Source organism: Manis pentadactyla, chromosome 17 (assembly GCF_030020395.1).
Source record: "Manis pentadactyla isolate mManPen7 chromosome 17, mManPen7.hap1, whole genome shotgun sequence".
Classification (NCBI taxonomy): Eukaryota; Metazoa; Chordata; class Mammalia; order Pholidota; family Manidae; genus Manis; species Manis pentadactyla.
This window is the reverse complement of record NC_080035.1, coordinates 12,027,371-12,048,043: the sequence shown is the minus strand read 5'-3', so window position 1 is coordinate 12,048,043 and position 20,673 is coordinate 12,027,371. Positions and strand designations below refer to the sequence as shown.

Here is a 20,673-nt window from a genome sequence, read left to right as displayed (position 1 = left end):
TGTGCTTCTGATGTTTCTTATCTAGGGAGACCCAGTACACTTCCTGAGTCACTCTTGGATCCTGTGGCTTTATCTGGTTATTTGTTAATCATTTCTGGCTCTCTGGCTATATCTGATAAACTTCCTGAGTCATTTTGGGGGGGCCCTCTCTCCTTTTCATCCTGTTCATTTCTGTTTTTCTACCTAACAGATCCCCCTCAAGTAGTTGGGACCCAGATCATTGGGGCAATGACTGCTTTAGCTACTTCCTGCTAGTGAGGGACGGTGTGGTCATTTGGGTCCTTCTGCTTGCTGACTGCTGGGATGGTGGAGACTGGGCCGGTAAGGGTGCCCATCTAGGGGTCCCAGGAAGACAGCAGATTCATCAGTTGGTAAGGGTTTGAATTCTTGTGACAACAGGACTTTGGCCTCAATGGACTTTAGTCTAGAAGAAACAAATTTAATTAGGAGATTTAATAAGCATGGTCCAAGCAGCAGGCCTAGGAGAAGCCTCAGCAGTTGTCCTACCAAGAGAAGCAACCAGGATGCCCAGGTCCAAATCTGGGACCAGTTGCCCCAGGATTCTGATAGTTGTTGTCAGATTCTGGAGGCAGGTCAAAACTTTCAGACAGTGTCTCTAACTAACTAGGCCAGGTTGGTTAGCATAAAAACAACATTTTTCATCAAGACAGTGAGGCATAGGCCTCCCTTTACAGCAGTTAAGAGGTCCAGTCCTCTTCTATTTTGAAGAGTGACTGCTGCTAAGGAGTCTATCTGAAATTGCCCAAAGTTATAATACTTTGAGCAATTTCTTCTAGGCTGTCAGAAAAATCTTTGGACAGTCTTTGATAATAGAACAGTGAGAGAGTTAGTCCAGCTATGCCAGTGCTTAGTCCTGTGGTGATTCCTATGCCTATTAAGAGAGGAATGAGCTATAGAGCTCATTTAGCTCTTATGTCAGAGGACAGAGGAATGGTAAGTGATTGGTTACTGGGGACTATGTTGATGTCTGGGGCCAGGGGGCTAGCGCGCAGGTCCCAGTCCAATTAGCTGGGAAACAGAAATAGGTATTTAATCTGCATAAGAAAAAGACTCCTTGGTTTTTGAGGGTTTCTTCTTGCAAAAGAGCAAAGGCCCAATGGCTCTAAAACAGGAAGACCATCCCTGTGCTGTGAGGTCAAGTATTTTTGACACACAGACCATAGGTTGGTGAGTTGGGCCTAATTTTTTAGTTAGACCTCCAAGGGCCACTCCATGTCTCTCATGGGAGTACAACTGGAATGGCCTGGCTGGGTTTGGGAGTCCTAAGGCAGGGACCTGTATTAACAGGCCCTTAAGCAGATCTACAGCTTTTTGCTGTGACGGTACCCAGTCTAAAAGCTTAGAGTCATCCTTTCCTTTTAGGACTTCATAGAGAGACTGTGCAATGAGTCCATAATTCGGGATCCATAACCTGCAATATCCTGTTAGCCCTAGGGAAGCCCTGAGTTGTTTGTGGGTGGTAGGTTGAGGAAAGGAAATAACGGCCCGAACTCTATCTAAAGAAAGGCCTCTCTTTTCTTTTCTGGGAGTAAGGATTATTCTCAGCTAAGTGACCTTTGATTGTACTAACTGAGCTTTGGCCCTTGAAACTTTATATCCCCATTCAACTAAGAAATTAAGGGTTTAAAGGGTATGATTGATGGAGTCTTGTTTTGTGGGGAAACAGAGTAAAAGACTGTCTACATATTGCATGAGTGTGCCCCCATTGTTCAGGGGCAGGCAGGCTAACTCTTGGGACAAGGCTTGTCCAAACAGATGAGGACTGCCTCTAAACCCCTGGGTTAGGACAGTCCAGGTTAGCTGGCCAGAGGTGTTTTCTGGAGTGGTCCATACAAAAGCAAATAGTGACTGTGACTGTTTTTCTGAGGGGATGCAGAAGAACGCATCTTTGAGATCTAGGGTTGTGAACCACGAGGTGTCAGGTGGAATAGCTCCTAATAGAGTGTATGGGTTAGGGACCCCGGATGGAGAGGCACAACTGCCTCACTGATAATTCTTAGATCCTGGACTAGACAATAAGACTTGTCTTTCTTTTTGATGGTATTGTAAGGTGAATTAGTTGGAACTCGCAGCTCATGTTTAAGGTATTTGGAAATTAGAGGCTGGAGGCCTTTACAAGCCTCAGGCTTTACAGAATATTGTTTTTGGCTGGGAAACCCAGTTGGATATTTGAGCTGGATGACTGCTGGGGTGGCATGCTTAGCCATTCCTGGTATTCCCTCATCCCAATCAGGATTAATAGACTGTTTCCAGTCCTGAAAAGCTGACAATGTAGTTTTGGGAACAAACAGAAGTTGGAGAGGAGTCTGACTAGCTGGAGGAAAGCTAAAAATCATCCTGCTGTGTAATTTTTTATTATGTCTCATCCCAAGAGGGAAATAGGGCATCCTTTTACAACTAAAAATGGATGCAAAAAATAATGGCTATGGAGGAGACATCCTAAGGGTGGAGTGAAGGGCCGAGTAGTAGGGGTCCCTGTCACTCTGAGTACTATACACGTTTGAGAGGATAGGGGCCCAGAGTAGGAACTGAGGGCAGAGTAGGAGGCCCCGGTGTCAATGAAAAAGAAAATTGTCCTACCTACCATGTCCATGGTTACCCTTGGCTCTACTCCATCCATTGATGTCAATGTCATGGATTGGGGCTGACTGGCTAGGGCCTCTTCATTCCTAGGAAAGGAACTCAAGGACCATGGACAGCTCCAACGGCTCAGGGACCCTGCGGCCCCTGGGTCAAAGGGCAGCCCACTGACCCATTTCCTTACATTTGTTAACAGGGAGATTGTGGAGGCTTATCTCTATTAGGACAGCTCTTAACCCAATGCCCAGTCTTACGACAGATGTCACACTTGTTATCTTTCTTAGAATTCTTGTCAGGAGCTGGTGAGCCTCTGGACGTGGACTGAGCCACAAGGGAGGCTAGTCGCTGAGTATGCAGGTCTCCTTCCTCTTTTCCTTTTCCTGAGCCCTCGCCTCTGCTTCCTGATCATGGCCACAGAGCACAGTATCAGCTGTGGTCAGGAGCTCACCTGCACTGCTATTAGGGTTTGTCTGGATCTGTTTTTGTAATTCTCTCCTGATGTCAGATATTGACTATAAGAGGAATTTATCTCTCAGAATTACTTGTCCCTCATATGTGTCTAAATCTAGAGTAGTATATTTAGTGAGGGTATCTCTCAGTCTTTCTAAGAAAGTAACAGGATTTTCCTCTGGTCCCTGACTAATGGCAGCAACTTTTGAATAGCTAATAACTTTTTGCCTGGTGTTCTTTAGCCCTGTCTTTATGCAAAAGAGGAAATGGTTTTTTTTCCCCATATACCATCTTTAACATTATAATCCCAATTAGGGTCTGCAGAGGGGAGAGCTGTTTTCCCAGTGGAAAATTTAGCAAGTGGAGGCTACTGGCAAATTTACGAGCTTCTTTAATAACTCTCTCTTGCTCAGGGTCAGAGAGTGTCTGTCCCAGGATTATCATGACATCTTTCCAGGTGAGGTCATAAGCTAGACTGATGTGCTGGAATTGATCAACATAGTTATCTGGGTTGGAAGTATAGCTGCCAAGGTCAGCTTTAAGCTGTCTTAATTCAGTTAGTGAAAAAGGTTTGTGGACTAGCACTGTGCCAAATTCTCCACCTGTCATTTCCGCTGATGGGAGAATGTTAGCAGGTGCCTTTGGGAGTGAATTTGAGTACCCAGGACTCAGGTCTTGATGGCCCTATGGAATCGCATGTGACACTTTGCCCTTGGGTGGTCCCGGGTACTGGGGTGGAGGTCAAGTGGGCAGTGGAGCAGAGGGAAGGCCAGGAGGACTTTTTAACTCACAGGTCCAGCAGAGATCCTCTCGGCTTTTAAGACAGAAAGCCTGAACATACGGGATCTCTGCCTATTTCCCCAGCTTTGTGCAGAACAGGCCAAGCTGCATGAGGGTGTTAGGGTTAAGAGTTCCATTAAGTGGCCACTACTCCTGCTCTCCTAGCTGATATCGGGGCCAGACTGTGTTGCAAAAGAGTATTAGTCTTTTCTTTTTAAATGTCTCTGCATCTATCTGGGACCAATGAGAAAGGGTACAGCCTAATGGTGTGGTAGCCAGAATGGTCTCTGGGTTGCCCATTTAGGAAACAACGAATGGGTTAGAAAGCCCAGCATCCCAGGGTCTATCCCAGAGGTCCTGGCACAGCCGGCTCTCTAGGACCTTAACGCATCCCGCCTCAGACGTCTCCAAGTGGGACATGGAGGACTAGTCTTGTGGCTTCCTAGCAAAGGGTTAAACGGGGCTTACCGTGATCTGAGGTGATCCCAAGAGCCGGAGACAGTGGAAATCAAGGCTGGCAGAAGGTCTTCGTGGGAGCCAGAAGGTGGCTCAATCAAACAGAAACCAGAAAGGAGACAGTGTCAGGCAGCCAAAAAACTTTTTTGGGAGGCAGCCATGGGTTGGACTTAGGTGTGATTTACTGCATACCTGGTTGCTCAGATATTGCCTTGTGGGTGGCGGGGAGCCTAATGCTTCTGATCCCCGATATGCGACCACCTTATCCTGTCACGGGGGTCTTCTGGCGGTGGCCTACCTTAGTGGCATTTTAGTGTGGCCGACTCCTGCCCACTTTTGGCCAGAATGGCTGCCCAACAGAAAATGAAAGTAAGAGTAACTTACCACTGCTTTATCCGAGGCACAGCACCAAAATATGTTAGGAAGGAAGGACCTCAGCTCGGTGTCGCAGGGAAGTCAGATACAGTGAGACGAGAAACCAAAGTCAAGAAAGCAAAGCAAGTTGTAATGCACTCTGCACACAGAGTCACAGAGCAGGCCTGCCTAAGGTGAGACTGGCCGCAGTGCTCATTCTGAGGCTTCTTTTATGTGGTTTTGGCAGGGCAGAGAGGTCCTTGATTGACAGCTCTCAGCTCTCTAGGTTCATTCTGATTGGTGAAATAAGGACATGGGCTGTGCCTTCTGTTGTTTCTTATCTGGGGGACCCTGGACATTTACTGAGTCACTCTTGGACCCTGTGGCTTCATCTGATTAACTCTCTGAGTCATTTCTGGCTCTCTGGCTCTATCTGATCCATTTCTTGACTCATATTTGGGAGGCCCTCTCTCCTTTTCATGCTGCTCATTTCTGTCTTTCTGCCTAACATTGTCCAAGGCCATGATGCTAGTGAGTGGTACATCTAGGGTAGGATTTGAACTCAATCTATCTGACTGGAAATCCTATGTGGAGTCCTGTGTAGAGGAAGCAATATAGTTTCAGAGAACTGTAGTTGAAGAATTCCAGTGGTGACCAGCAGCAAAGCAAATGACAGACAAAGGTGCTTCTGTGAGGAGCATCTGCTGGGAGTGTACAGAGGGATAGCTCAGTAACTGATGGAGGACAAATACCCTTTTTTCTCAAATATCCTAGAGGAAGTGTGACAGATGCCAGAAGTTGGCCAACCCAGCCACCATTTCCAGTCCTCTTCCCCATTTCTCACAGACTTTCCATTTTACTATAAGTGACAATACTTCCATTCCTAGGAAATGAATCATGACCCTCTCACTCCCTTTTGCTAGATGCTTATGTTCCTGTCCTTCCTTGTGGCTAGCCAGAGATCAGATCACAGGGATATAAAAATTTTCTTAGAAGCTTCAGAAAAATCTTTTGTTTCTTAAAAAAAAAACTAGAGCCTAATAATAAGAACATTTTTTTTTTGCCTTTGCCCCTTCCTTTAAGCTTGGGATGCTTGTGCAACATCTGGAATTGCAGCAGCTATGTTAACACCATGAAGCACGTAAACAAAAACCATTAACACTGAGGATGGCAAAGAAGGATGGAAAACCATGGAAGGATAACTAGATAACCAAATGACTACAAAATCTGAGACCACTTAACTCAAGATTTCTTCTTAAGTAAATAATAAAGGTAATTATGAATGCATTCACTCATAGAAGTTGGTCAAGTATTTTGTTCCTGACTGAAGGAAAGAAACTAAAGCTTAGCCAAGTCAGAATTAAAACTCCTCCATCTGCCTTCTCCATCACCACTACCACCTCCCATATCCCCCTATGATAAGCTGCTTGAAGGCAGGAAGTTTGAGTTGTTTTTTTTGTCCTTCCCCTGACTGATGCTGCTTGCCATTGTGACTTACCACACCATTCTATACTGAATTGTCATGTGCATTGTAGACAGATAGATGAGAACGCACGCACATGCACACATGGGTGTGCACACACATATATACACGCAGAGCCATGTATGTTTATTGATCTGAAGCAGGAATCAGTGGGCTGCATGCTGGACCCCTACTCAAGGTCTAAACTTGCCAGAAAGAAAGAGAGATGAGAATAAATGGAAAGACACTGCATGAAGGAAACTGAGAAGCAAAGGAAGAGTGAGAGAGGGAAAATAAACCAACACAGCAGCAACGCAAGGGCTTGACATCACCGAATTTACTGCACTAATATGCAAGCTGCCTTCTGTAATTAGTTTCTGTAAAAACCATATCTCCTGGCTCAGATTCAATTAAATCACACAGTTTTTATTTGAGAGCTTTCTTATTACACAATGGGAGGGCTGGCAGGGCCCCAAGCTCAGCTAACACACCTGTCCCTTGCCTGGCACCATTTACGTGTCAGTCATATTGTTTTTGGGTGGTTGGGCAGTGAGGGGATGAATGGGTGAGTGTTCGTGGTGACAGAGATACAGCAAGATGCCATGTGAGGCAATGACGGCACTGAATGATGTCATTTTCTTCACGGCTTGAAAGAAAAACACACACCAGAAATAGTTAATCCAGTGTTTGAACCTAACACTGGCTATTTACAAATCCCTTTGCAGAGAGGAGGAAAAACTAGAGTGATTGTTTCTTAAAAGATCATTTGTAAGAGCAGGCTTTAAGTTTGTCAGAGAAGATCATGATGACATAGGGAAGAAAAGCATCTTATTCAGGAAATTCATCTGTCTGAGATTTCCTGGTCACTGCACAGAGGGGCTTCTGGCTGAACACACTCTATCTGCCACTCTCCATTGCTTTCAAATGAATGAGCAGCCCTTCAAAATGCTCTTGGTGAAATACACATGCATGTGGGGAGGCTGCTGGCAGGATGTATGAATCCTGGTCAGAATGAGAAATGTCTTCCTCCTGAAACTGAAATCAATATGAAATCTTCTTGCTTCACCTCCATGAGTAACTTCCGAACCTTCTCTCTTGACCAATCATGATTCCTTCACCCTCATCAATCCACCTACATGGCCTTTTTTTTTTTTTTGGCTATGTTTCTCTGGCAGTAGAGTGTATATTCTCATAGGAGGGAAACAGCACACCACATCAGAAGGTCCCTGTTCCTAAAGAGTTAGCAAAATCATCTTTGTAAAGTAAGAGTAAAAGATAAATTTTTAACTCTTAAATCATCCATCTTCTGCCCACCAGTTCTGTCACCGGCACCAGGTCTGTTAGGGAACATTGTCCTCAAGGAGAATCTTGTCTGCAGTATTATTCTGAGTTTCTGAGGATGTTTCTCTTTCCCTTTTCTTACTCTGGTGGGTGATTATTTGCTATTGTCTTGATCTTCTAATTCCCTAATTTCACTTGTTTGACTGTTTCTAGGAGACAGTGATTCTTTGTTGAGGTTGCTCTTGAGAACATGATATAAAATAATAATTTTAAAACACCTCCAAAGCTTGAGACAATGGAATGAACTTCAGTGTAATTTTCCCCAGGATATTCCTTTTCTTTTCTCCTTTTTAAATCACTGTGATTCTTTCCTGCCAGGGAATGGCCCTCACTATTCTGTGAGTGCCCTCCAGTCTCAGCTTTGCTCCTTCCTTGGCTCTTTATCCAGAATCATGAAAGAGTGTCAATTATAAAAAGATTCATGGTCAAAAGCAAACAACCCACCAAAGAAATCTGATCCCAGACTCTAGCAGAAGCATTCCATTAAGAGCAAATGCACAACCTGTAGCATCTGAGGAAAAAAACTAAGATTATTGAAGCCTGACCAGATGGCACTTACACACACTCACAACTTTTCACACAGCCTCACATGTTGGCTGTAACTCTGACCAGGGGACAGACAGGGTGTCCCAGCACACTCAGCCTAGGGGAGGCCTTGCTCTTGCCCACCTCCTGATTATGGAGACAGGTAGCCTGGGTTCAATCCCCCTCTAGGCCACTGACTGGCTGTGTGCCCTTGCACAATGATGCAGTGTCTCTGTGCTCTCCCTATGAAATGGAGAAGGGATGAGAGCACCCTGCCCCAGGTCACTGTGAAGGTTAATGAAGTGCTGCATGCAAACCTCTGTGCTGACTTTAGTTAATGTTCTATATATAATAGCTATTTCTAATGTAATTGTTAATATTGCTCCTGATGAGCTTTAGAAAAGGTAGCTTCCAGAAATCCTTCCTTACACCACCCAGCTCTCAAAAGGACAGAAGAAACTGAGGATCTGAGACCCTCAGAGCCACTGCTTTGGAAGGCAAGGATGTGAGGGAGAAGGCAAGGATCCCTGGCTTAGACCTCAGCCCTGGGAGCAGCTCAGCACCTGCCTGCATGGCCACAGGACCTCACACACAGCACAGGAGCGCCCCAGACCTCTTCATTCCCACCTGCTGTGGACTGAATTACATCCCATCAAAATTCATGTGTTGAAGCCCTACTCCCTAATCTGATCACCTTTGGAGATGGGGTCCTGGGATTTAACTGGCATGAGATGAGGTCATGAGAGGGGGCCGTCAGGATGGGATTAGTGCCCTTGGAAGAAGAGACACCATAGAGCTCTCTGTCTCCCCCTTCCGCATGAGGACAGTCAGAAAACAGCCATCTATTCAGAAGCCAGGGAGACGACCACATTGGCACCTTGATTTTGGACTTCAAGCCTCCAAAACTGTGAGAAGGTACATTTCTGTTGTTTAAGATACTCAGTCTGTGGTATTTTGTTATGGCAGCCAAGCAGACTAGACCACCTTCCCCATGTGCTGTCAGAGAGAGGGATTTTCACATGCACGTGGGGACGCTGCATAAGTTCCTGTTGCAGAAAGGGTTCCAAGATCAGTAATTATTTTTAAACCACCAAAATATGTGATTGCAAAGGTCCCTCCCACTGTGGCAGTGCTTCTGTGGAGTCCATGCTCAAGAACTCCAGGTCCACAGGCACTGTAATAGAAAGTAATTCCATTCATATACATTGTCCACAGCAGTGGTTCACACAACTTTTCCAGAAAAACTGATTTTTTTCCTTTATTCTTTTATCAGTTTGGTAATTAATTTGGAAATCTTCCTAAAATATAGCACATACTTTACCTGCTTAAAAAAATTCATATGTGTCCATGTGAGTATATATACACATACACTTGGCTTATGTGTGTGATGTGATGGTGTCATTCTGAACACCAGCAGAAAAGACCTTCAGTGGCTTAGGGATTTTCCAGTATAATTTTGGGGTGCAAACTACTGTCCTACAGATACTTTTCTCTGTGTTAAATTATCAGTTGCCTCCAAAGCCACACATAGTACATTATTTTAATAGGTTTCGGGGAGATGGCCCCCAGAATGGCTTCACATCACTTACATGGGGTAAAATACACAGGCCCTTTCAGGCTAGCTATTGTTCCCCAGCGCCTCTTACACCTTTCTTCAGTGCTAGGCTTGCACCTGTGGGACCCCCTCCCTGCCATGACTTAGGGTGCTGGCCATCTACCTGCCAGGCTTCGGGTATGACTGCAGCTGGGATCGCACTGCTCGAAGGGTCCGAGCCACTCAGAAATCTCACAACGATGCCCTGGACAGTGAGAATGAAGCAGCTTATCGTCCACCTTCTAAGCAGGAAATGCTGGAAATGGAGATGACTGCCGTGGACTCTCGTGGGGAATGTGGCGTCCAAATGCGGGAGCCCAGTTCCTGAGAGAGGGTCCTAGCTGTTGGAGAAGGCAGGAATGCCTCTGTTGAAGTCACATCTGCAGAGCACTTATGAAGCAATAAACAAATGTATTCTGAGGACAAAGAGAACTTATGAAGCAATAAACAAATGTATTCTGAGGACAAAGACAGATGAAAGGACAGACCTGAATGAGAAGGAATGCTTTGGGAAGCTTTGTGCCCACCAGCTATGGCTGCCCCCAAGCAGCGACACAGCTTCCTGATGACTGAGGGCCTTCCTACACTGAAGCAGATACTTCTGGGGGTCCCATTCACCCACTTAACAAGGTCTTGTTCAGATGAATGGTCTAAATGCTCGTCTCCATGACAACGAACTCATTCGCAGAATGCCAGAATCAGGAGGCAAACAACCACACCAGAAACAGACCTGAAATTTGCTCCTGATGGAGCCAAAATGAGAGCACACTCAGCACCAGGCAGAGAGCAAAGCAAGAGGGGCGGCAGCGGGGCGGGGGGCAGTCCTGCAGGGCGGCGCTGCTCCCCACCCGCCCTTCTCAGAGAGCCCTGCCCCAGCGCTCCCCCACACCTGTGTGGGTGGGTCGGTGTCAGGCGGCCCTGGGCCATGGCTCGGCCACAGCTGAGGCCTGACACGCCTCCTCGCTGGGAACGCCGGCGAGATCGCACTGCTGGGTCTCAGTGGAGCTGAATACTCATAAAATTTCCACGGTTTCACCATCTCCTCAGCCTCCACCAGAAGATGATGTATAGGGAGTCTACCTCATTTCCTTTTATTTTGGTTTTGATTCCTATGCTTTTGTTTTGGGTAAGTCTTTGTATTTTTAAAAAATGGCTTTTGTTTGGAACAGTGAATTCTCTTAGTGAGACTCTGTCTCAGTTTCCTTCTCTCTCTAAAATTATTCATTTTGTTGCCCCAGAGACAACAGAAAATTCACAGCTCTCTTTTTTTTTTCTGTCTGTGGGCAAAATTGCATGGGATTTTTAAAACTTCAAACATTGAGAAAATTACCATTTCTTAAATCCAATATTTTGTCTTTCATCTTCTGTTTACTCAACCTAGAGCCTCAAGGTCAGGTTAAAATTAAAATCGTACTAAACTGCTCTGGTTTGTTTTCCCAGTTCCAGGAATATCTTCTTAGCCAATCCTTTACAAGGCTGTAATTTCAAAAATACATTAAAACCAGTCATTTATTTATCCATTTAGTACATTCTATTGAGGGCCTTCTGTGCACAGTGTGCTAAGTGAACAGGACAGCATCTTGCCTTTAGGAATTAATGAGTTCCCCAAAGGGGCTGAGCAAGAAAGCAACCAGAATACATGCTAAATGCTGCATAGAATTACATGCCAGGCTCTAGGGGGGGCAGAGAAGGAGCCCCCAATTCAGGGCTGACAGGAAGGGGCAAAGGGTCATCAGAGGGAGAGGGGTAATGAAGGCAGGCCCCCCGAGAGATGGAATTGTGTGCTGGGCAAAGGCCTGCAGCACATCTGGTGCTTAGATCAGCTTGGAACCTGGACAAGTGTCCAGCTAGTTCAGTGAATGCTGTCTGAATCAAGATCTATGAGGGGAAAGTATTCTAGGAAGGAATAAAATATATAAAGGCACAGAGGCATGACAGAGCACGGAATAGTTGAATCCTCAGGCCATGATGATGGGAAACTTAGAAAGTGCTGCCCACGTGGCCGTAGTCAGACCCCTCCCCTAGGACGACTGGGAAGAGCGCCACGATGTCAGACAGAAGAAGCAGGTCGGAGCAGCCAGGGCCAAGAACTGCCCTTGAGGTAGCCCTGTCATCCTGGTCCTCGGAAGCAGTCTTCAGAGGGGGTGGGAGGGGAAGCTGATGGATGCCCGCTGGAGAAGCTCCCTTGGCCTGCTCTCTGACAGGTGGTGGCAGCCTGGGGCTGCTGTTCCCAGACCTTGGGCCACGCTGTGTCCCAAGACGATGTGGCGTGACAGCTGTGTCCAGCATGCAGGTCTCCCATGCACACTGGCAGGGGTTCCCAGCTCAGGAGCTTTAGTTCAAATTTTAATCTTCAAAAGGCCACTTCCACCTGAACCCAGTATAAGGAGGAAGACAGTTTCTCCAAGTCAAATGAAAGCGCACCATTCAGGGCAATGTCTGCGCAAGATGAGGCCACTTGAGAGTTGTGCTCACACAGCTTCCCACGTGTCCAGGGATGCTTCACATCTATTTCCCTGTGACTCCTTGTAGCTCCTACTGCACAGCTCACTTGCCGTTAACACTGGGCCCTGCTGTTGAGACGTACAGCTCTAGGAAGAGGATATGCTAACTGGAGAAAAGACACTGCTGTTTATGCTGTCAATTCACACAGAACTTCACTCTAAAGACAATTGCGTGTAAGACTTGTTAAGAGAAAGGATTTTATTAAGACTCTCAAAGCTTTTATTTTTAACATATAAAGACCCAAAAGCTTTTTCAGCTGGCCATACATATTAAGGGTGCTTCCCATCCCACAGGAAGCAGAGGAGTCCAGAAGGGACTGCAGCGTCCCTCCCAACAAAGCTCTTTTCCCCCTGCTCCCACTCCAGCCCTGTGGGCTCAACCACGCCTGGAAGTGCTGGACATAAACTGCAGCCTAGTCAACCTGGCACTACAATGGACTCATATGGCCATGAGAGGGGAGCCGGAAAATGAGTGTGAGGGTGGCTCACAGAGCCCTGCGTGCATGGTGAAGGAAGGAGCCCCTGCCAGTCCCCAGTCCCCCTGAGGAGAGCAGATGCCTGGGACACTGAGGGAGGCCTGCCACAGAGAAGGCAGGTAATGCATAATACTTGAATAGAGAATGAATGCACAAATGGATGGGTAGATGGACAGATGTATAGACAGACAGATGGCTTTGCAGCAGAAAGTGAGAACACAAGTTCACAGGGAAAGCTGGATCAGAGATGAAAGGCAGTAGCAAGGTACTAAGGATGAAAGTGTTGGAGGAGGCCACCCAGAGGATTTCATTCAGTGATTTGCTCAGTGCTGAGGCCCATGGTCTTAGAGCCCCACAGCACCGGGGCAGCTTCCCTGGGGGGCGAACGGGGTAGTCTCAAGGCTTCTAACAGAGAAAGCTTCTAGTCACTGGGCGGTTACTCTTTCCTAGTGAAGATAAAATTAAAACCCACATAGTGAGACGTATCTATTTTTATATGACCCCCTGCCACATAAACCATGGGTTGAGAGTACCATGAGAAATGTCATCTTCAAATCCAAAAAGTAATGTTACATGGAAAGTACCCAAACATAATATAAAATCTTTGTTAAAAAAAAAATGCTATTGTGATCTATCCTCTAAACCCTCATGTATTAGGTCCTTCCGGGGTTTTACCTCTAAACAGATCCTAAGCTCTGTTTACATCCATGCAGGAATTCCCCCAGGTAGTAATAATGCTCTTCAAATACCTTACCAAATTTCACTGAAATGGAATGGTCCAGATGAAACTGTACACTCTGTGTTTGGCCCATACACTCTGCCAAAATTCAGGGTTCTTACCAGAAAGCAAATACACTGTTTTTGCAATTTTGTCTTGAGCTGCTCAAGCCATTCTTCATATCATGTTTCCAGAGAAGAGCCCTGAGTAGTACAGGAGAAATTTGTCCTCAACCACTTGAAGACTGTCATAGTTACTGAAAGTTATTTGTTGAACTAAAATCCAGATCAACCAAAATGTGCTAGGAAGAGAATTGCTTGGCATTTCTGAAGTGAAACAATCAAGGGTTACCCAGAAATCCCTTTTTGTTTCATTACTTGTAAAAATTCATCCTAAAAATAAAAATATAAGAATAAAAATATCCTGCTTCCTAACAACCATACACACACACACACACACACACACACACACACACACACACACACACTCCTATTTGACATTTCCTTGATGATTTAACGTCTTGCCTAGATTAACAACCTGAGCACCTATGAGCATTTTCCAGTAACATCCCAGCCCATTCATTATAAATCAAGATCAACTGGCAGAAGAGTGTAGTTGCCAAGAGCATAAACTCCAAAGCCAGACTATTTGGTTCAGTCCTGGCTTTACCCCTTTACTAGTGATAGGATCTTGAGTATCTCTGTACCTCAGCTTCTTTATCTGCAAAATGAGAAACAGTAATAGAACAACTAATAACAGTACACACATCTCCAGGCTGTTACTGGGATTAAAAGAGTTGGTGTGTGCCAGTGGGAAGGGAGATGAAAGACTGCTCTAGCCCTTGGCTCGGGCTAATCATAGATCCTGCCACATCCCACCACCCTGAGTTCTGAAACTTGGCTGTCAGCTTTCTGCTTGCTCCATCCTGAACTCAAGCCCCTGCAGTCCTGAAGATGTAGATGCCGTAAACTAGACTGGATATCAACTGACCTCACAGTTAGCCTCACAGATAGCCCCCTGGAAATTGTATCTCTAAAATAAATACTGCTAACCAAGTGAAGGTAATTCTGCGAACTCACATTCAGCTTTCCAAGAAATATCACATTTATTTATTTTCATTCGATTCAACTCTCGGTGATGATTCCAAAATTCAATCTCAGTTACTGTTGGGGCTTCCTGCCCTACCAGGGTCATACGGAGAGCCATCATGGTCTCTTGAAGTCCAAGTGGCTGGTTTTCGGCAGCCTCTGCAAAGGGAAGAGGAAGACAATTGTTTCTGGGGCCAGGAGCCCCAAATCCTGGGCTTTACCCTGCTGGGAATTCAACAACCATTTCTGTGTAAGCTGGGGCATAGACAGAGAATGGGTAAGGGTGCCATGACTCAGCAGACCAACCAGTCCTCACCAGCCCCTGTCTTGGGATGGCTCCCTTCCCCCTCAGCTTCCATTTGCATACCCCAAAGATCCTCATTTCTCTCTTCTGCCCCTGGAGTTCATAGTCAAGTGCCCTAAATGACCTGTCTGTTCTCTTAGAATGAGAAAAGTGGGATAAAATTTAAAAAGCACTTCAGTGTCTTATTCAATTGCCTTCTGCTATTGCAGCATAAACAAAGCACAAATATCTTAATGCATCAACTTTGTGTGTCACCTGTGTGTGTCTTCTGAATACTAAATGTAGTGATATAATTCCTGTGAATTAAGGGTCCTGGTTATTAGGGCTCTATTTAACCATGCTTGGAAATGCATTATTTTCAGTACTTATTTTCATCTGCTTATATTGTCCAGGCAGCAGAAAAAGTAGATCTTGTTTATTAAAGAGCAGCAAACATTATTAATGTCCATTTTAGGTGTATATATTCCAGAAATGTATGTGTCTCTTGGTACACCTGGATGCATCTCCCCAAAATGTGGGATTTCAGCAGAGGCAGCCTGTGCTGAGCTCCACGTCCTGTCTTCACAGCTGATGGCCAAGAATCCAGCTCAGCTGAACAGGGGCCAGAGCAGCCAGCATGCAGAATAAATAGGAGGAGCTCTTGCCTCCTGCCCCCATCCCGTGCACATGCACGTACATGTGCCCACAACTTGTGGTGGGGAGACAGAGGCAAGGAGGAGGACAACAGGGAGCACAGGCAGAAAGGAGACCTCGGCAAGTTCATCCCACCTTGGCTAATAATATCCTAGCTCCACTTCACAGACCTTAATAATCTTCAAACCATTTCCATGTGTATTATCTCTTTTGAACCTCATGATGACTCTGGGAAATAGGACTGGCAGTTTCTTTACCAGTGGCATATCCCTGACAGGCTAAGTCATTTGCATGCCCCAGGTCATTCAGACAGAATGTGGGGGAACTACACAGGAGCATGGCTGTCCCGATTCCCAGCAGCACGTTCTTCCTCCACAATGATGATGCTTCTCTCAGACAAAACATCACAGGTGAAAAAGCATTTTTATGTCTATGACATCACTTAATCCTCTTCCAGAAATCTAGAAGGAAAGCAGTATCAAGGTTTCATGAGTAACAAAAGATCAAACTGATGATTTGCCCATGGTGACAGAAACAGCTGGGAAACCTAAGAAGGATCTTTGGCCTGCTATCCTCTGTTCCTTCCCCTATTTTGCTCCTGGCTCTCCTTGCATGAGCATTTTGCTTCATCCCTTTGTCATCTGGCAGCCAAAAATCTCATCCCTGAGAATCAGAACAACTGCTTAGCATCAAATAGTTGGCTACTGTGTGCCATGCACAGTGCTCACACTGAGAACACAAGAAGTCCGTGGAAGGTGGACCCCAATGGGTTCCAGGAGCAGCAGTGCAGACAGACTCTCCAACAAATAATGTGCTATAAGCAGGTAGCGCTGAGATGGTTGCGTGCACAGATTCAAGGTTGGGGATGCGCTCTGTCTGCCCAGGAGGAGGGTGGAGGAGGAACAAGCTCCCCACGACAGGACCCAAACACAGAAATCAGCTTCACACAACATAAAAACTGAATAAACAAAAACAGTTTTACCTCCTATAGCTTATTGAGACTAATGGCATATTATTGTAAGGGTAGAAAAGAAAAGAAGAGAGATTAGGCTGCTGATTGTTTCTCTTCCTGACACGTCAGCTGAAATTGTCCCAAGTCATGCTTATGACCCTTGACATTTCTCGGCCCCATAACAGGTAAAAATCCTCAGCAGCCAAGTTGTTTATCTAAATTCATCCCGGAAACCGTGCCACAGTTGCCACTATATCCCTGTGCAAGGACAACAAAACAGCCGAATTTAGTAGCAGATGACAAGCGTCAGGTTCAGGCACTTCCGAGCAGCTTTTGAAACCCTTCCTCCTGTTTACGTGAAACCTAGAATCTTCCTTCCCCCAAGCGTGCCCTTCTCACGAGGCTGAGGTGAGTGCTCACCCTGGAGCTGTGCTTCCTGCAGCTCTAAGACCAGGACACCCGCGGAGCCCGCCCCGCAGCGGAGAAGCTGGGCGGCCCAGAGCAGGCCGGCAGCATCGCGTCCCTGAACCGAGTCCTCAGAACAACCCAGCGAGGAAAGGAGACTAAGATGCCCGCTGATGCTACCAGTTTACACCGCATCCTGGTCTGGGTCTTTTTACACAGGTGGCTTTACATGTAAAGACCAGAAACAGAGACAAAAGGACAAGACTGCAGAACAGCCGCTTTCTAAGGCCAGGTGCATTTACCTAATGGGACCCAATATGCCCAGTGACAGCAAACTAAGGTGAATGGCTGAAGGTTTTCCAGCTCAAGCAGAAAGATTAGAAAGGTGTTTCCAGATTGCCACTTCCTGATCAAGTCCAGATATTATTTTAAACAGAAGGACTAGTAATCTTTATATTTGTCTATTAAAGTAATTTTTTTCCTATGGCAGTAAAAAATTCTTTGGATTTTGAAATTGTTTTACAGATGTGGCTTTTGGGGTAATAGTCTTTTGTAGCATTTGCTGAGTGGGGACCCAGGCGGCAGCACTTCCTCCCCGGGTCTCTAGACGGTTCGCTCCCCTGTTCTTACTGTTACACTGGCCTCCCCAGGGTTACACCTGCACAGACCGGCAATCTAATTTCCATCTGGTCAACCCCCAGAAGCTCTTTGGGGTTTGGCCTGCTTTCAATTCACTTTTCCTTCCTATTGCAGGCTCATGCCCTCCACTCTCCTGGGACTCTTCCCTCTAAGGAACTTTTTGAAAACTAGAGAATTCCCATCAGGCAGGAATCAGTGCTCATCTCAGCTCAGTGCTGCCAGGAGACGAATCTGACAGAAGGGATCATACTGTGCCCCACCACCCTGCATGACTGTAAGGAGAAACAGGGACTGCAGGAAGGAGCGGGCTCCCCATCCTTAGCTCCCAAGACTCTGCTCTGTCCTCCTCTCCCTCAGCCTTCGGCTCGGTCCTGCATATTCTGAGTGTACCAGGCTGTGTCTGATCCTTTGTTGGTGCTTTACTCTGTGCCTGGAATGCACCAACATTTGTCTAATTAATTCGTGCTGCTCTTTCGGGCCTCTTCCTCGTCCCCACGATGGCCTAGTAGTTCTCCTCAATATTCCTGTAGACTCCCCAGCAAGGCTATACCCGGCCGTGTAAAGCCATCCCTTCACTTGTCCTTCCTCCACCCCTTTGTGCTGGACGGCAGACTCTGAGGCTGACCACTGCTTTGGTAAACCCGGCACCAAGCGCCAGCCACCTAGTCCGTGTCCCATGTGCTTTGCTGAATTGAATTGAACTAGGAAAGCAAAGCCCTGGTAGGGCCAAGTAAGAGTCATGGAGGAGGGTTGGAGGAAGAGAAAAGAAAAAGCAGTGTCTAGTGGGACAAAAGAAGGTACCTCCAAACAGCACCTCAACTACCAGGCTTGCCTTTGTACATGAACTGACACCAGGCTCACGGTGAGTCTGCCAGAACGAATTATACTGTCCCCAGCCTCTGTTGCCCGAGGAAGGGCTCCTGAGTCCAGTGCTTCCATAGACCAAGTCAGGAACATCACTGTGAGGGACGGGGCCGAATGTTAAACAGGGGGGAGCGGCAGAACAGAAGAAGAGCTGTGGGGAGTCTTACTGGACCAGACATTCCAACCCATACACTGCGGGCCAAGCAGAGCCAGCCTGTGGGCCTGAAGGACCAGGATCCGACGGCCAGGCTAGAAGCCCAGTGCCCTGCACCGCAAAGGACCTCTCCTGAGAAATGTGATCTTAGTTTTCTATAATTCTGTATTTCCCATTGCTTTTCTATATTTTACTACTTAAAATCTACTCAAATGTGTTATTTATATCACTGTCCTAACTACATAGAGCTATCATTGAACATGTTTCTATGGAAAAATGTATTTCAAGTTCTAACTCCAAATGTGAAGAAAGCCCCAGCATCCTATCTTTTGCATTGACAGCATCCACGGTATCAACATCTGAGGTCTAGAATTCCCCTGGGGAGGCTGGGAGACACTCCTGGGAACGAGGCGCTTTTGTTCTCTCCATGTTCATCTCTCTGTTTCCCCTGACACTGGACACTCTGGACATACTGAAATACCTGCAGGAGCTGCACTAGCTCCATCTCTGTGTCCTCCATGTGTCATTCTATGCTCTGCCTCACCTTCACCTGGCCACCTCCTTCTCATCTTTGGGCCTTTTCTTTCCTGGACCCCTCCCCAGCTAGGCTAGCTGGCTCTGCAAACGTTACCGGAACACTCTGGACTTCTCCCAGCTTAGGGCTCATCCGCAGTGGACTGAAACTGCCATTTGTGGTCAGCTCCTCCACTAGACCGGCAGGAGCAGGACAGCATCAGTTCCGCCGTGGCTGCATCCCCAGCACATGCCCAGGGTCACATACTAGTGGTTAGCATTGAGTGAATGAGCAAATGGATCAATGAAAGAATAAATCAATACATGGATAAAGCAAATTTTCCACTACATCTCCAGCCAGGTATTCCCAAACAGGTCACATATTAAGGGACAGAGACAACTTTTGAATCTGAAACTCCCCACACCTGAAGTATTTGATGCATATTTACCTTCACAATAAACTCCAAGAGGTAGGTGTCATCATATTTCTTTTGCAAAAAGGTAAATTAAAGATCAAAAATATTGAACAACTTGCCCAATAGCACACAACTAGTAAATAACTGAGCCCCAAACTGCAAGCCAGACCCACTGACTATAAAACCTGTGCTTTCCCCGCCCCCAGCAGGCCAGGCAGAGATCACACACTCATTGACACGGAGTCAAGCGCGCTGCTGCGGCTGCTCCCAGCCTCAGTGTTCCGGGCTCGTGCCACCCAATCCGCTGTTCGAAGTGAACTCCCAGATCAGACTCTGGGTCACCGTTGTTATGAGTCGGCAAGCTGGCCTTACCCTCAGGGGACAGGTCACTTAGGGAGGCTGAGCATTCCCCCCACCGGCGGTCCTAGCCCTGCTTCTCCCATTTCCCATTCTCACTTAGAACATTTTTAATACCAGTGAAGGACAACCACAAGCCACACCCCCAAATCTTCCCAATCAAAAATATTAGGGGGACATTTTTAGTCATACTTTAGTAAATATAAGCATGAGTGAGACAGGCAAAAAAAGAGAGATAGAGAAACTGAAAGAGAAAGCAGTGTCATACACAACAAGCTCTTAAAATAAACCGTTTGGTTAGAGGTATAGTAATGGCACACACTGCTAGAGAAGAGAACTAAGACGGAAGAATCTCTGGCATCTTTATACCTTATAAAGTATTGATTAAACAAATCCTTAAAGTCATGTAATCTTAAGTGACAAATAGTTGAACTACAATAGTATGAGTCAACTACTGCGCATTCCATTCTATTTTAACATTGAAGCCTAAGATGAATCAGGCTACCCATGTCATTTTCCAGACAGATTTAAAACCAAATCTTCATGTAGGATGAGAGGGAGGATCACTAGACTGCACTCCAAAATGGCAGCCAGTCTCCACAAGATTCCATCTCCAGGTCTATAAAACTCTAAGACAGCTGCCTGGAAAGGACCCAGGGCTGTTCACGTGGACTGATGTGGTCATTGAAAATGCACCAACAAAGCTCACAGAGAAAGAAAGCAGACCTTTCCAGAACTCAGCAGTTCTGCAGAGTGACATACGAAATGGACAAGGGCTGCCCTGTTGAATTTGCCAATGTGAGTTTCACCATACTGACAGTTCTGGGTAAGGTTTATGTCACTTCCCGGTTCATGAAGTTTGTTTTGGAGGAGAAGCAATTTTGTGTCTACTGTATATCAGACAGAAGTCTGGGAAAGAAGCAAGAAGCATAGATGCCAAATTCAGTGGTGTTTTCATGGAGACAATGGTAACATCACAGCGAGAAAGAGACGAATTGTCTCTACCAACAACTATACAAAGACAGAACCGTAGGCCCAGGGGCTCCAGATGAACTACCTTTGCTCAAAACAAGAGGAAGTCTCCTGT

General features: G+C 46.2%; 1 long non-coding RNA gene across 1 annotated transcript in view; it reads left to right on the top strand.

Moving 5' to 3' along the window:
- The window catches only part of LOC130681404 (uncharacterized), a 46,169-nt gene extending 40,263 nt beyond the window's left edge, over window positions 1–5,906 (top strand). Inside the window, exon 3 of the long non-coding RNA XR_008994533.1 lies at window positions 5,725–5,906. This is a non-coding gene — a long non-coding RNA (uncharacterized LOC130681404). The remainder of the gene's footprint in view (window positions 1–5,724) is intronic.
- The last annotated feature ends 14,767 nt before the right edge of the window (window positions 5,907–20,673 follow it).